The sequence below is a fragment of the Myotis yumanensis genome, unplaced genomic scaffold (assembly GCF_028538775.1).
Source record: "Myotis yumanensis isolate MYYU_CA2020_CCGP unplaced genomic scaffold, mMyoYum1.0.hap1 SCAF_18, whole genome shotgun sequence".
Lineage (NCBI taxonomy): Eukaryota > Metazoa > Chordata > Mammalia > Chiroptera > Vespertilionidae > Myotis > Myotis yumanensis.
In genome coordinates this window covers 29,531,129-29,546,777 of record NW_027223769.1, presented here as the reverse complement: position 1 = coordinate 29,546,777, position 15,649 = coordinate 29,531,129, and positions in this window count along the sequence as shown.

Sequence of the window (15,649 nt, the reverse complement as noted above, 5' to 3'; positions counted from 1 at the left end):
TTCCTAAGGTCTTTCTTTTTTTTTTTTTTTTTTTAAAAAATATATTCCATCGATTTTTTTACAGAGAGGAAGGGAGAGAGACAGAGAGCTAGAAACATCGATGAGAGAGAAACATCGATCAGCTGCCTCCTGCACATCTCCCACTGGGGATGTGCCTGCAACCCAGGTACATGCCCTTGACCGGAATCGAACCTGGGACCCTTCAGTCCGCAGGCCGACGCTCCATCCACTGAGCCAAACCGGTTTCGGCTAAGGTCTTTCTTTTTAAAATTGTAAATTTTAATCCCAGGGTTTACTTTCCACTGTTGTTCTTTCGTTTTATTTCATCCATTCATTTATTACTGTGTGGCATAGTTCTTTGGCAAAAGGTCAGAAAAGCGTTGGCCATCATGTCCAACTCTGGCCTGGGTGAGCACGTTAATTTCAGGCCAGACACACTTTATGGTTTTGAGCTTCGCTGGGCTCTTGAAATGGGAATAGCCCCCTGCAGCACTCTCTCAATATTTCTAAACCAACTGAAATCAGACTTCATAATCAAATCATATCTGGATGAATTACTTCCAATCTAAAATGGCTTTGAAATTTTTCATATTAATGGATTTGAATATAAAAAGGAATAAGAGAAATCTATAGACCTCTATAATTTTAAAGTTTTATGTGTGGGAACCTGGAAATAGTAGAAACAGAGCTCATGCTGATGAATAATACTCACAACCTAAGAAGTTCTGTGCTGTGACCCGGGTGCCGGCAAAGGGCACAGCTGTTTTTCTAAAGGGCACCAGGAGTTTAAGGCAGGGCACGCATTGCAGCAGACAGAGAAAGGAAGAATGTTCCTCATTTGCCTCTATGAGGGTACTTCCACAATGTGTACTTCTCTTCCCACATGTCAGACTGGACTCTCCAAATCCTCAGATTTTGATGTGCTCTTTTTCCTCAAAAACTTTTCAAAGGGTTTATCAAAATGACATTGCTAACTTAGAAATTTTAAAATGAAAACAGTGCAGTAAAGAGATAGAAATAGATATAGCAATGATAAGGGTGAAAATGATTCTGTGATTAATTGTAAAGTGGGGCTCTGAGCTCCCTAGCATCCCAGATAAAGAAGGAAACGGGTCATTTCTTATGACTTGAGAAATCTTCCCAATTTCTGGAACTGACTCAAGGAGAAACTTGATTTCTGAGCGAAACTTATTTTCTAGGCCATTATGCAAGGGGCACAGGTAATATGAAGGTCAACATTATCTGCCAAATTTTTACTGCAAATGCAGAAGTTGAATTCACTCTTTGAGCTTTTAGCGCAATTTTCAATTAAAGTTAGAGAAGTTGGCTGCCATCCAGTTCAGCAGTGGCAATTGTGTGAGGACTCGGATGATATGTTTCAGGTTTGTCATAGAGAACCGCAAAGACCTCTGTTACACTCAAGCTTCCGGGGAACGACCCTTTAGCTCAGGGTCTCGTCTGGATAAAGGTTGAATGTCAAGGGGCAAGGTCAGCATGACCTTCAGAAGAATCACTTGTGGATTTGATTTTTATTGCTTTTTAAAAAAAATTTTGCACACTAAATCTGGGATAGTACCTGGAAATGGGTAATTTTCTTTTTAACTCACTCTCCAAAGGAATCAACAGCATGTCAGCATTAGGAGAAATGCTGGCAATGGCTCTTTGGAAGCCTTTCTGGCCTTTGGCAGAAGCCCAGGTGGCAAAGGCGAGAAGACTGGGATTCCCTGCAGAGCATCTACCCTGCAGGGCACCTCGTGAGGAAGACTAAGTGTGAAGCCTTCCTCTGAAGAGCTGTTTATGGAACCGTTATGGTTTGGGAAAGAAAGAACAAGAGTCAAGGCCATGAGTCTATTCTGGCTTGCCCCATTCTTGCATTCATGGGACTCAGGTAGTCCCTGCAAGGCACAGGGGCCCATTAAAGGTATTCTTTTTGCTGGCGATGCCTGTCTGCTCTGGCAAATTTTGATAAATGCAATGCCAAGTTGAGCAGTGCGCAACCACCTCTAGCAATATTAATCAAAGAAGGCCTGGTAGATCTCTTGGGGACTTTTGCAGTGAGGGCAAAATAATCACATGTCTGATTTCTTCAAATGGACAAGCTCTTTGGTTCTTTTTTTTTTTTTTCCAACCTAACAGGCAGCTGTCTGCAGTCAAACAGTCAGACTGGTGTCACCAGCTAGTGTGTAAAAAGTTGTGCCCTAGAGGCCTCTTTCTGATCGGTACTCTCTCCAGGTCCCTGAAACACTAAATAAATAAAAGCGGATGGCTTTTAATGAAAGCCTTAGTCTCCTCACTTTAGCTTTTAACTGTGTGGCAGACACACACACACACACACACACACACACACACACACACCACATCCTAAGCTGTTTATTGGAATTACAAACCCTCAGCCTAAATGTCAAGCTATGCCACAGAGAAATGTGAACTGCTCATTTTATTAATGGCAAGTTTGAAGGTTGGTCCCATCATTTACTGAGATGGGGTCTCAGCTTGCTGGGCTCTCAGCTTCTAGAGTGATCAACATGATCACAGTGTTGACTTAGAGCAGACTGGAAGCCAAGGTCCAGGATGATGAAACCCCCAGGCAGGCTCCGAGTATAATTTGCATGTGGAAACTTAAAGCATAAAGATGAGATGCACCTGTGTTGGATTAACAGCCTTTCTAGGTTGGCCTGGTTTAGATCCATTCACTATAGATTTGGTGCTGAGCAATATCTAAGCCTCCTTATTTTCATAAGAAAGTAGCCATAATACCATCTGCCTTTGTAGGGTTTCTGTGACGTTTCAGTAGAACATGTTTTAGTGTCTACTGAACACATAGTCTGTTGTCAAAACAATAGCAGCTAGGCCCCGCCGGCATGGCTCAGTGGTTGAGCGTTGACCTATGAACCAGGAGGTCATGGTTCGATTCCTGGTCAGGGTACATGCCCGGGTTGCAGGCTCAATCCCCAGTGAGGTGCATGCAAGAGGTAGCTGACCAATGATTCTCTCTCATCATTGATGTTCCCCTCTTAATCAGCTAGATTAATTGATAGAATTTTTAAAAAATGTCTAGGGTATGGTCTTGAGTTGAACCGTTAATTCTTTCAACTTGCAACTTCAAGACAACCATTTATGATAAAGACCACATGCAGATGAAAGCCCATGATATACATACAATAACACAGTTGAAAGTTCAACTCCAAGGCAGGCTGGACACATTATAATGCTGACTCCCACACTCTGACTGGCACCCCCCAGGTCACAACAGGTCTGCCTGGATCAGGAGCAGGCGTCACTTTCTCTTGTTGGATCATTAAGGTGACAACAGGCCAAGGGACAGGAAGCTGTGGAGAAAGAACAGTGCCAGCAGCCAGCCACGGGGCCTCGCAGCATCCTCCCCTAATGCTAATATGCTGGCTACTATTAGTTTGTCACACATTCTTCTCCATGAAAAAAATAAAGAGAGAGACTAAAATAAATAACCTTAGGTCAGTAAACAACTATAACCCCAGAAGCATCTCAGTGCTTATAAATCCCTTAACATTTCATCAAGGGGAATGGAATAGTTGACACTGGAAAAACAAGCAGCCCAGTAAAGATGGGTATCTTCATGTTTTCTTAAGAAATTCCTCAAGGAGAGTTCATTCTCTTGACCTGCTATTTCTAGACCAGAAGCTTTGCTTTATATGGTTCCAGCCCACATACCCAGTAGATGCCATCTCTCCTTGGGTCCCAAAGGGTGGGAACCCCTTTACCATAAGGAAGAAGAGATACCTGGCTGCTACTAGTAAATTAACTAACAGCAGCTACTAAAGATGACTCTGCTATATGCTTGTCCAATTAATTTTACCAGTTTAAAAAAATTATGTTTTTATTGATTTCAGAGATGAAGGGAAAGGAAGAAAGATAAAAACATCAATGAGAGAGAATGATTGATTGGCTGCCTCCTGCATGCCCCTTTCTGGGGATTGAGCCCACAACCTGGGCATGTGGCCTGACTGGGAATTGAACTCCTGGTTCATGGATGGATTCTCACTCACTGAGCCACACTGGCCGGGCGATTTTACCAGTTTTGAGATGGAAGCAGAGAAGGGGTTTCTGGATGTGTTGGGATCCCCAATCTACCTTGGTGACCTGAAATTGATTTTCCTCTTATTATGGCAAGAGGGGGAATAGGAAGATCTTAACTGATGGCACCATATGCCAATGTACTACCAAAGAATGGTCAAGTTCAGACCATAAGCATTAGCTCAACCATAAGCATTTGCTCCAGACCTAAGTCTGTGCAATCCTGAATGTCACGCCTTGAGGGCCAAAAGACATGTCTGTGAGCAACCCAGTACTGGGAGCATAGCACCTGCCTGCACTGGGCACAAGGCTCCCCGAGTCCATGCCTCGCAGCATTCTCCTCCCACTTTACAGTTGAGGAAACAGATTCAGAGTGATTACCTGATTTATCTAATGATGTGTGGCCAGTGAGTGGCAAAACCAAGATTTGAACCTCGCTAAACACCACCTTTATTCTGCCTCTCCACACACCACTGTTGGAATGTAGCGCCACTGAGCGGATGAGTGGTCTTCAGCCCAGGACTCGCTTCGAACATGTGCTCAATGCGTGGCTGATGTCCAAGGCTGGCACTCTTCACTCCTCATCTACTTGCCTCTCTTTACGCTTGGTGCCACATTGGACACTCTTCAAATATTGTTTTCTTCCGGAACTTGACTTGGCTTTACCATGCGATTTTGGCTTTGCTTGCTCTCTGCCCCCAGTCTTCCATTTCTTTTATATATATATTTGTTGTTGATAGTATTGCAGATATCTTCCATTCCACCGCTCTTTACCTCCCTCCTCCCATCCCCAACCGCCCCCCGCCCCCTGTCTCCCATTTCTCAGGGGAGCATTTAGGAATTGAATTTTACAACCCACCTCCCACCTCTGTGTCATCAACTCTGACTCCAGATTGGTCTTTGGTTGGCAGCTCCTTTTGCAAACCCATGAGAGGAAAGAAAGGAGAGGCCATGTAGACTAGAGGAAGGATTTGATATCCTTAAGTCAGGGGTGGGGAACCTTTTTCCTGCCAAGGGCCATTTGGATATTTATAACATCATTCTCGGGCCATACAAAATTACCAACTTAAAAATTAGCCTGCTATATTTTGACCAAACATTTATTTAACTCACCCCTAATGCCTCAGCAGGGCCAACCCAAACGATTTTGTGGGCCTTGTATGGACCATGGGCCGGACGTTCCCCAACCCTACCTAGGGCAAGAGAATAGAACGATCAGGACAAGTCTCTGCTTGGCAAAATCGGAGGATGTGTGCATTGGAGTTAATAAGCCCTTTTCAGAACAAAACCTACTTTATTTTCCTAAAGGTATAAAGCTCCAAAATCCAGGGGGAAGAGTCACCTTCTCCTTCCTAGGTTCCTTCTTTGGTGGCCTCAGAGAAAACAGATAGCAGCGATCCCAGGACCACACAGCAGCATGCTTGAGGAATGGACAAATACTGCTGCCTCATTTAATACTGAGCTATGACTTAGCAGTTCTTCATATGGAATCACATGTTTTCTGCAAAATCTTATAGGATTTAATTCTAAGTAAAGACAGGTAGAGCAGGTCACAGTGTCCAACTGTATCCAGGCTCTTTAGGCGCTGAGGGTTTCTTTGAGAAAAGGAGGGTGTTTTTCAGGGTGTTCCCAGGGCCTTGTTCCGCTGGTTTGGAAGTCGTGGAATGTCCAGCAACTCCGTCTACTTACATTTACTGTGGGAAGTACATGTGACAAGAGCAGTGAATCCCTGAGTCAAACCTGGCCGGGCGGGACTTGTGTCCTCCTTGCTGCTGCGGGCCCCCTGCAGCCTTTCTCTGATTGCTCTGTGGCTACTGATTGCTTTTTCTGGGGACCTGGCTAATGATTGCAGTGAAATGTGACTTGGGAAAGCTTCCTGTTCCATCAGGACCAGCCTTAATGGTGATCAACCTTGACCTCACTGTGACCCAGGCAGCACAGGTATAGAAGAGAAGGGATGAGAGAGAGAGAGAAAGAGAGAGAGAGAGTGTGTGTGTGTGTGTGGTTTGTGTGTGGTGGTAGTGATATAAGGCAAGGTAGGGAAACAAAATAATTGGATCTGTTTAATTTTGGCTAGCACATACTACCAAGGGGAGATGGGGCCAGAAATAATGGGTTTTCTGTGGGTTTTCCACGAAATAAGTCCAGGTGACACCTGCTCCATCATCCTAGCTCCATGCCCCTGCTTCAGCTACTGCCTTTGGCCCCTTCAGTTTTGGACCTTCTGTGTCCTCCCCTCTGGATTGTCTGAAATTTGGATAGATTTTTCAACTAAAAAAAATCCACTTCTGCCCCCAAAGTATCCAAAGGCTCCAGAGACTCTCTGTTGACAAGAGCTACAGTCAAGCTGAGGCTGTTCTTCACGATGACTTTAGGCAGCCAGGTCCAGGGGGCCAGCCGCACCCCTGCAGCATCCATGCCTCTAGCAGCTCCATCCTCTTCCGGTCTTACATTTCAGCAGCAGCTCCGTTATGAGGCTTCTATTCAACGCTATTTTTACTCCTCTGTCAAATCTCTTCCTGAACCCCCTCCTTTGAAAGGGACCCTTATAAATCCCAACCAAATGGCAGGAATGCACGAAACTGCAAGGGACTGGGTGGCACATGGTCCTACAGCTGTTACTATTTTGGGATCAGAAAGCGAGTGACATTTGTTTTAAAGGCAGCCACAGTGCCATGTATCTCAACGCATCAGTCTTACATATGTTTTCATTGTCGGTCTTAACAAGACTGTCCATGTATTTTCCCTTCATAAATACATAGGTACATTTTTAAAAATTAAGTCTTTTTAAAGCAAGCTCCATGACTCTTGGAACATAAGCCAGCTCGAATGCTACATGTATTTATTCACAGGATCCGGTCCTCAAGAGCTCACAGTCCCTTTATAGTGGCAGTGATGAGGGGAAGAGGGAGATAGACTGCAGATAAAGCATGGAGCAGTGACATGCAGTGTGACACTGAAGAAGAGCCAAGGACCTGAGCCAAGAGCCCAGTGCAGGGGTCCTAACTCAAATTCATTGATTCAAATAATACCTTTGGGAGGAAGTAGTAGCTAAGCTTAAATGGGAAGGATGTGTGAAGAGCCAGATACAGAGGGAAGAGAGTAGTACAGCCCACACTCCAGAGTGTGCACAAGTCTGGAGGCCAAAGACAGGGCCATGAAAGAAATCTCCAATGATCTTTCCTTGGAATCCAGGGAGACCACGATGAGGAGTGAAACTATAGAGCTGACTAGGCCCCATTCTTAAAGAATGTTGATAACAGCTTTTAATCTCCCTCATAGTCCACTCCAGCTCTGAATCTGGAACTGAGTCCCTCAATCTCCTCTATTCCTGGACCTTTGGAACTTTGGGGCCTCTCTATAAAGTCTAGACTATAAAGTTCCCATTTCTTTAGATACCTCTAGCTCACTAATTCCAGCTCTCATCCATCCTCATTCTCCCACACCTCTTTTTTTTTATTTTTATCTTTATTGTTGGAAGTATTACAGATGTCCCCCTTTTCCTCCCATTGACCCCCTTCATCTTGATACCATCATTCCAAATCTCTTCATTTCCTAACACTTCATACTCTTTTCCTAACACCAGGCCTCTGCCCATGGCACTTCGTCTTCCTGGAATTGCCTCCTTGCACTCACTAGTACATGCCATCCCAATATTTTAGGATCCAACTCAATGACAACTCCACCTTTATTTCCTCAACCAGAATGAGCCACCCTTTCATCAGCACTTCCACACACTGTCCTTTCTCTCCTCTAGACCTTTGTTTGTAAGACTATATCACAAGCCCTCAGTGTCTTCACACAGTACTGAGATAAGTCCAATGCACTGCACTACTTTTAATATCAGGAAATGACAATTAGTTGAGTAGTCACTTGATAAACTACATAGAACAAGTCATAATTATAATTTGTGATTACTTTCTGTATAGTCATGCTGACTTGTTTGTATGGTCTCCATTCCCAAATAGACTAAGCTCTTTCAAAAATGGAAATGCAATTTTCTTGTTTATTTCTCTATTCCCAGTGTTTAATTCAAGAGCACGGGACATATTAACTGCACTCATGACTATTTGTTGAAAAAAGAAATGAGAAAACCAATATAAGCAAGCACTGGACTCCCCACCCCTAAAACACACAGAAAAAAAAACACACAAAAAAACCTTAATCCTTTTTCATTTCCTGCTAAGAATTCCTTGGTCAAGACTGAAGACGGCAGTTGAATGTCCAAAATGCCTTTTTGGGATGTCCAAGAACAACTGAAACTTTTTTTGTGGTGAATTATTCAGCCTGGTGGAATTCAATAAGACACAGAGAGTCGCTGGGGTTTTATTCTTGACTTTACCACTGACCTTTGAAAGGCACTCAACATACCAATTAGAAACTGCACATTTGCACGACTCAGTAAATTGATAGATGACCAAAAAATACCCCTTTTCTCCAGTTCGCTGTCAACTTTCTCATCGAGTACCCAAATTGCTGTACACTCTTTCAATAGGAAAACAATGAAAGTCCATTTTTCATCATCAGCTTTCTTTATGTTTTTTAACCCTGTGGCATATGCAAAATTTACTGCCCCTGAAAAAAGGAAATGGCTTCCGGGTGAGCCAGCAGGCTTCTGCAACCCCATGATGTCTGTGCTAACGTGCACTCCTATGTTTGCCAAACTTGTGGCAGGGAGAAGAATGGTGTATTCCACAGACTCTGCATCTGTTTCTAGTCTGGCCAAGGTCCAGGGAGTGCTAACATTGAAGTTTGTCCAATTAAAATTCCTGAAATCGTCAGTGGAGTAGACTCCTTTCTGAAGGCAATGGCCTAAAGGGTCCATCTGGTCGACCCTGTTCTTCTGCAAGATGGAGAAGACCTGCAGGAGTTCAATGAACTTTCTCCTAGTTATGGGAATAGAAAATGAACTCATGGGTTTTATTTGGTTCAGCATCTGTTCTAGGTGCCTTTAAAAAATTACTTATCCAAGAATAGTGCCCAGCCGGGGTGGCTCAGTGGTTGAGCGTCAATCTATGAACCAGAAGGTTATGGTTTGATTCCAGGTCAGGGCATATGCCCAGGTTGCAGGCTCAATCCCCTGTGTGGGGCGCGCAGGAGGCAACCAATCAGTGATTCTCTCTCATCATTGATGTTTCTCTCTCTCTCTCTCTCTCTCTCTCTCTCTCTCTCTCTCTCTCTCTCTTTCTTTCCCCCTCCTTCCCTCACTCTCTCCCTTCCTCTCTGAAATCTATATATATATATATTTTTAAAAAATAATATTTACATTATACCTGCTAGAAACTTCCTATTTATAAACAGAAAATTTTGAAGATTTATGGTACTAGTAACATTATCATTATCATAGTGTATTATATAAATCTCAAAGCTGTTACACCTTACTCAGTTCCAATTGCATTGTGCAAATTGGCCTAATAATGCAAAGCCATTCATTTTTATTAGTGCAGTAGTCCTGTCTGCTGATGGCTGACATTCTAACTTTGGATAAACTGCTGATTTTGCAGTTCAGAGCTCTCCACTAAATAGAAATTTGACTTCTGAATCTCACTGATAATAACTCCTCTTTGAAGATGTTCTAAAATTATAGGCATGTCCTTTAAGAGCACTCAAAATAGCTACTTCCTGTTTATAAACTGTCTTGTCTCATTTGTAAAATGTGCACAATAATGCATTTTAGAGGGCCATTCATTCATTTCTTTATTCTTTCGATGGACAGTTGCTGATTGACAACTATTTACCTGATCTGTATACTAGGTGTTAGGAGGTTGCAATAACATGAACAGCTAGCGGCTGTTGCATATTATAAATTCAGAAAGTGGCAAAGACTTTTCCTCTTTCTACAAGAGTCTAGATGAAATGGATAATAGTCAGAGGTTTTCATTATAGTCAAGATGTTGGCCAAGGAATTATCATCTTTCATGGGAAAGACTTAGATTTTGAGAGTGAGACATGCCTCTGATACCCTCAAGCTGTGTCCCTAATCCGTGCTGGGGTTTCTCCACTGCACGGCTTGTGTTTCCATCCCATCAGAAAAAAAGCCCAGAACCGACCTACCCTACCTACAAGGCAGACCTTTCCGTCAATAGACAGTTGGAGCCTTTACATCTTAAAATATGCCTGGAATAATGGTTGTCCCATTCTCAGGTTTCTCTCAGAAGCAGAAAAGACAAGCCACCGCCATTTCCTGTATTCTAAGACGGTTCTTTTTACTTCTAAGCCTCCTCTCAAAGTTAATCACCACTTTTCTTTAACCGCTTGAAGTTGTAGATGTAAGTTTTAGCTTCTTCTCCCTGTTGTTCACTTACCTCTGAATGTCAGCCACTGAGCCTCTTAAAGTAAAAGATTGATATCGATTTGACTCAAAGAGATTGAGAAATAGTATCAACAGAATTTCCCATGGACATAGGGCTCACAGACCACTATGCATTCAACTACTTGTTTGTCACAACTACGAGGTTCCTGTTTTACAGCTGAGGAGACTGTGATTCAGAAAGGTAGTGATTGTCACACAGATCCTAAATGGCAAAGTCAACACTCAAACCCCGGAGGCTCACTCCCCAAAATTCTTTTGATTTTTTTCCCCCTGCTCCGTAAATTCCGGTAGTGGAGTGTTTAAAAGTCATTCGCCTCTGCATTATTTACAGAAAAGCTTTCTCTTGCTAACACTGGACCTACAGAGCGAATACAGAGGAAGGACCTGTATGGAGCAGCTATATTACCCCCTGAATGAAACTGTAATGTATAAGACAAGCAAGCAGACAACAGAGAATTATGTAGGATCCAGAGGGCTTTAGATGACATATGAAGGCATTAATAGAAAAGTGGCTATTCACGGGTTTATGATTGATTACGTATTTAAAATAAACACAGTTGCCTTTCTTTACTTTGGCTTGGAGAGGGGCTGAACTTTAGCACCCATAATGGCCCACTGTTGTCTGCATGGCAGATGGCTGGTGCATAAATCCCAGAGAGTGGCAGGCTGAGGGGGCAATGTATGGATCGATCTACAGGCATCGCGTACCCTGCATTTTTGCAAGAGAAACAAACCAGCAGTGTCTATGTTCCCAGGTCTTCGCCCCCACTTTGCGAGGAAGCAGTGAGGACCTGCCTCCCCTTTTGCTTAAAAACTAGAGATGACTACTAGTAAAAGCAATTAAAAGTTAATTGTGGCAATTTCTCATGTGGAACATCTTTCCAGAGTAAGGAAGGAGCACTTTCATGAACTCTGAGGTTCCAAGAGGGTTCTCTTGGGTTATCAAGTGCAATCCCCGATGGGATACTTTAAGCATCTTTACAAGAACTCAAAGGCACCATAAGGCCTGGTGGGTTGTGTCAGGGGAGGCAAACTCATTGTTTTCCAAAGTAGCTCACTCTTCCATAGATAACCACACACTTCTTCAATATAGCAACTTTGCAGAACATCAAATATTTGTTTAAAAGAGGTCCCCTGTAATATGTATATTCACTGGGGTATAGAAAATGGGAAAACTATCTAAAGAAAAGGGCTCTTCATTGGAAATCCATACCCATGCCAGTGGCAGATGTAGGGGAAAAGAAGGAACTCACAGAGCTGTAATTGGCTCTGCAGATATCTGGTCTACCATCCAGATGTGCACATGGGAACACCAAAGGCCATGGCAGGCACATCGTTGTATATCAAACTGTTTTGAACCATTTCTGTTCTACTGAACCAACAATAGTCTGACTTAAGATCACAACTACTCCATTGCTCTCATCATCAGATACATATTTAGGCAGCATCAGGCGGTGGTTAAAAATTAGTATAAATTCCTCTCTGGTTACACACACATATTCTGACCTCTAATTGAAAGATCGGACATTTGTTCAATTATTTTCAGAAACACAGGCACCTTCACTATGCCATCTCTTTTTATTGTACTGTAAACAAAAATAATCGATAAAAAATACATTATGCAAGGGTGAACCCTATTTTATAGATGATAGCTATGAGGTTTTTATTTTTTTATCTTTATTGTTGAAAGTATTACAAATAGGCCGACGCTCTATCCACTGAGCCAAACCAGCCAGGGCAGTTATTGTTTTGTTTTTAAGAAGAGAATAAGGAGCAAGGACCGTGTACACAGGATCAGTTGAATGGCATCCCAATGTCCTGCTATGCTCCTCTTTCGTGTCTTAATAAGCTCAACAGTGAACACAACTCAATGTTATTAAAAAAGAAACAGCTACGACCGTTTCTTCACAGTCATCCTATAAATGTTCTTCCCTCTGTTATTTCCAAAGTATTAAAAGCTAATTGTTTTATTTTTCAATTAAGACCGCATATGCGAGAATCTGTGACCATATGTCTTCCCAGCACCATTAGGTCTCCGTGGTGCCCTGGCTCTCCCTTGGGTGGCTGGTTTCCCTTTCATGGTAAATGATGGTAATTCAAGTCCAGTTCTGGTGAGCAATTGGCAGATTCTGAGCTAAAACACCCAAGGATTGTGCTGCCTGGGTGATTGTCAGCGAGGAAATAGGAATAATTGAAAGTAACAGAGAGCAAGAATGCCATTTCTGGAGCCGAGTTCAACTAAAGGAGATAAAATGGCTTTGATTTAGGGGGAGAGAGAACGACACCATCATGAACTCCAGGATCTTCTACGTGAATTTTGCCATTTTATCAAGGGAACAGGCAAAACCCATGTAACTCAAAACCCATGTAACTCAAAGTCTCAAAGTGCTGACTGCCTTGCTTCTGTGTTATGCAAGGTAGTAACACCGCCCGCCCCGCCCCCCCTCCCACTCCACCCCCTCCACCTCCCCCCGCTCCCCCGGGATCAGGGTGACAAATTGGAATAAGTTTTCAGAGAAAACGATTGGGCTGTTCTCATTTAAAACCACCCCCTCCCCCCAATCCTGCCCCAGCAAAAATGCAAATGCAAATTGCCTGGCAGCTCTTTCTAATCCATCTGCCTCTGGAGGTAGCAAATTCTCCTTGGCCTTCTCTGAACTGAGCCCTGCTCCATGAGAGCATGATAGATCCTCCGCCTTTGGCCGCCTCCGTTTGTGACACTTCTGGGAATTAGAATCTGCAAATTGGCCACTAGGAGAGTGTGGAGCGCCCAGTACAAGCCCACCAATCTTAAATTGAATTGTTTCTCCCTGAAAAGGCAGCTTATTAAGAGTCATAATATTTCATTCAATGCAGCTCATCAGAAATTATTCAATGAAGGGTGTTCTCTTCACAAATGAACTGTGATGATAGGGTTTGTGAATTCCAGGGCACCTCTCCAAAATTAACATCATTGTATTATATTATGTTTACCTGTTTGAAGTCAATCTGGTTTATTCATCTCCCTTTTCCCCTTGTCAGTTTAAGGGACTGGCATATGAAAGCTGCTCAATCAGTACTTTGTTCATTCATTCATTCATTCATCCATTCAGCAAGTCAGCAGAGGGCCTATTCTGATCCAGGCACCATGCAAGTCCTTGGGCTCTGACAATAAGCAAATAGGCATGGCTTTTGGACTCACAGGGCTTATAGTACGCAGAGGAGACTTGAATGAGCAGATAGTTGTGGAAGCTCCAAAGAGGGAACCCGCAGGCACCATGAGAGCGACTATTGAGAGGGGGCACCGCATTCAGTTTGGGGTCAGGAAAAGCATTTCTGAAAGCAGACCTTCCAGTTGATCCTGGAGGAGTGAGAGGGACCCATGCATGCACATAGGGAGAGGGGAGCACTCAGGCACCAAGGAGGTGCTGCTGGGCCAGAACGTGGCACGCTTGGCAGACTTGGTGCATTAGTTGGCTAGGGCTGCTGTAACCAAGTGCCACAGACCAGATGGCTTAAAGGACAGAAATGTATTGTCTCACAGCTCTGGAGGCCGGAAGTCTAAGATTAAGGTATCAGCAGAGTTGGTTTCTTCTGACGTCTCTCTCCTTGGTTTGTGGGTGGCCATCTTCTCCCCGTGTCCTCAATGATCTTCCCTCTGCGTTCATCTGTGTCCAAATTTCCTCTTCTTATAAGGATGCCAGTCATATTGGAGTAGGGCCCACTGAAATAAATGACCTCATTTTAGATTAATCATCTTCTTAAAGGCCCATCTCCAAATACAATCCCATTCTGGATTATGGGGGTGAAGACTTCAGCATGTGAATTTGGGGAACACAACTCCAACCATAAAGCTTGGCGAACAATCCAATTGGGATGGATATTTCCATCTAATTGTGAAAGAGCCATTGAAGGGTAATAAATTTCTTTCAAATCCACTACTTTGAAAGAAGTGTGGTGAAAAGATTACGGTATGGCCAAAATAGATGACAAGAGAGGCTGATGGAAATGAGGTTAGAGAGGAGGATAGAGCATCGAGACAGAACTGGCAATAGAAAGCCATTTTTTGAATGAGTGAAAGAATGAACGAATGAATGCATAAGCCAGTGAAATCCACTGAATGAATGAGTCCAGCTCCAAACTCATTGTGAAAACCCTGGCTTTGCCCTAAAGTCAACAGAAGGAGGCCTCTCTTCTTTCTATGTCTGTCCCCAGTAGGTGAGAAACTTTCCTATATAAAGTGTGGGTGTGTTTGTGTGGGGGACCCTCTTACTCTGCATGTAAGGGAATAAACAGTCTATTTTCCTCTTACCTGTTACTGTAGGCATCCCACATGTGCTGTTTTGGAGAGAAGAATAGGAGAAAAGGGCCTCCATTCACCTGGCTTAATCTTACTGGGGACACTGTTGGTATTTCTAATTCACCAGCATTTCTGCTTTTTAGACAAACCCCTGTCTTTGAGCATGACTTTGTAATTGCAAAGTAGCTTTTTTTAAAGGAAGTGGTTTTACTTGGTTAGGTTTGTGACATTAGCCAAGCACCATTTTCCACAGTATTTATAATGTGGGTTTTCTTCATTCACCTCACATGTGCACACACAGGACAAGGGAGTCATTCCTTGCGAGAGAGGTCCAAGTGATTGATTAATTAGTGCAATCAGGGATTCACAGAACCATTCAATTGCAGCTCTGGATAGGGCCTTGGTGGCATTGAAGTTCACCACCCACTTTCCACCCCACCCCCACAGGAATGTCCTTTAGAAAAGTCATGATAGGTACCCTGGCGTCTTCTTGTACCTTCCTTGGAACAAGGAGCTCACCACTTTACAACACTCTCTTCCATCCTGCTGCCTATCTATTCTATCTGTTAGTTTTGATGAAAAGAAGGAAAATTAGGTTGGGCTCCCCATATTCACACGGCTCTACCCCTCCATTCCCGTGGCAGCCATTCATGGGTGTGTGGCTCCTTGCTCAGTAACTCCATTTCCTTTAGTTGATTATTTCAATGTCTTTACCAGCCTGGACATTTATCTTCTTGAAGGCCCAAGTTGGTCATTGTCTCTCTTAAAATGATTGTGTGTGTGTGTGTGTGTGTGTGTGTGTGTGTGTGTGGTGAGGGGACAGGTGTTCAGTGGCTCTACAACACCTTAAAGTTCAAGTTCAAACTTCAAATTCTTATTCTGCCGTTTATGATATATCCATCCCCTGCTTCCCTAGCTAGCCCTACCTCCCATCCCCATCTCCACACTGCACTTTTTAAATTCTGTATTAATCCCCAACCTCATCAGATTCTTCCACTTTATCT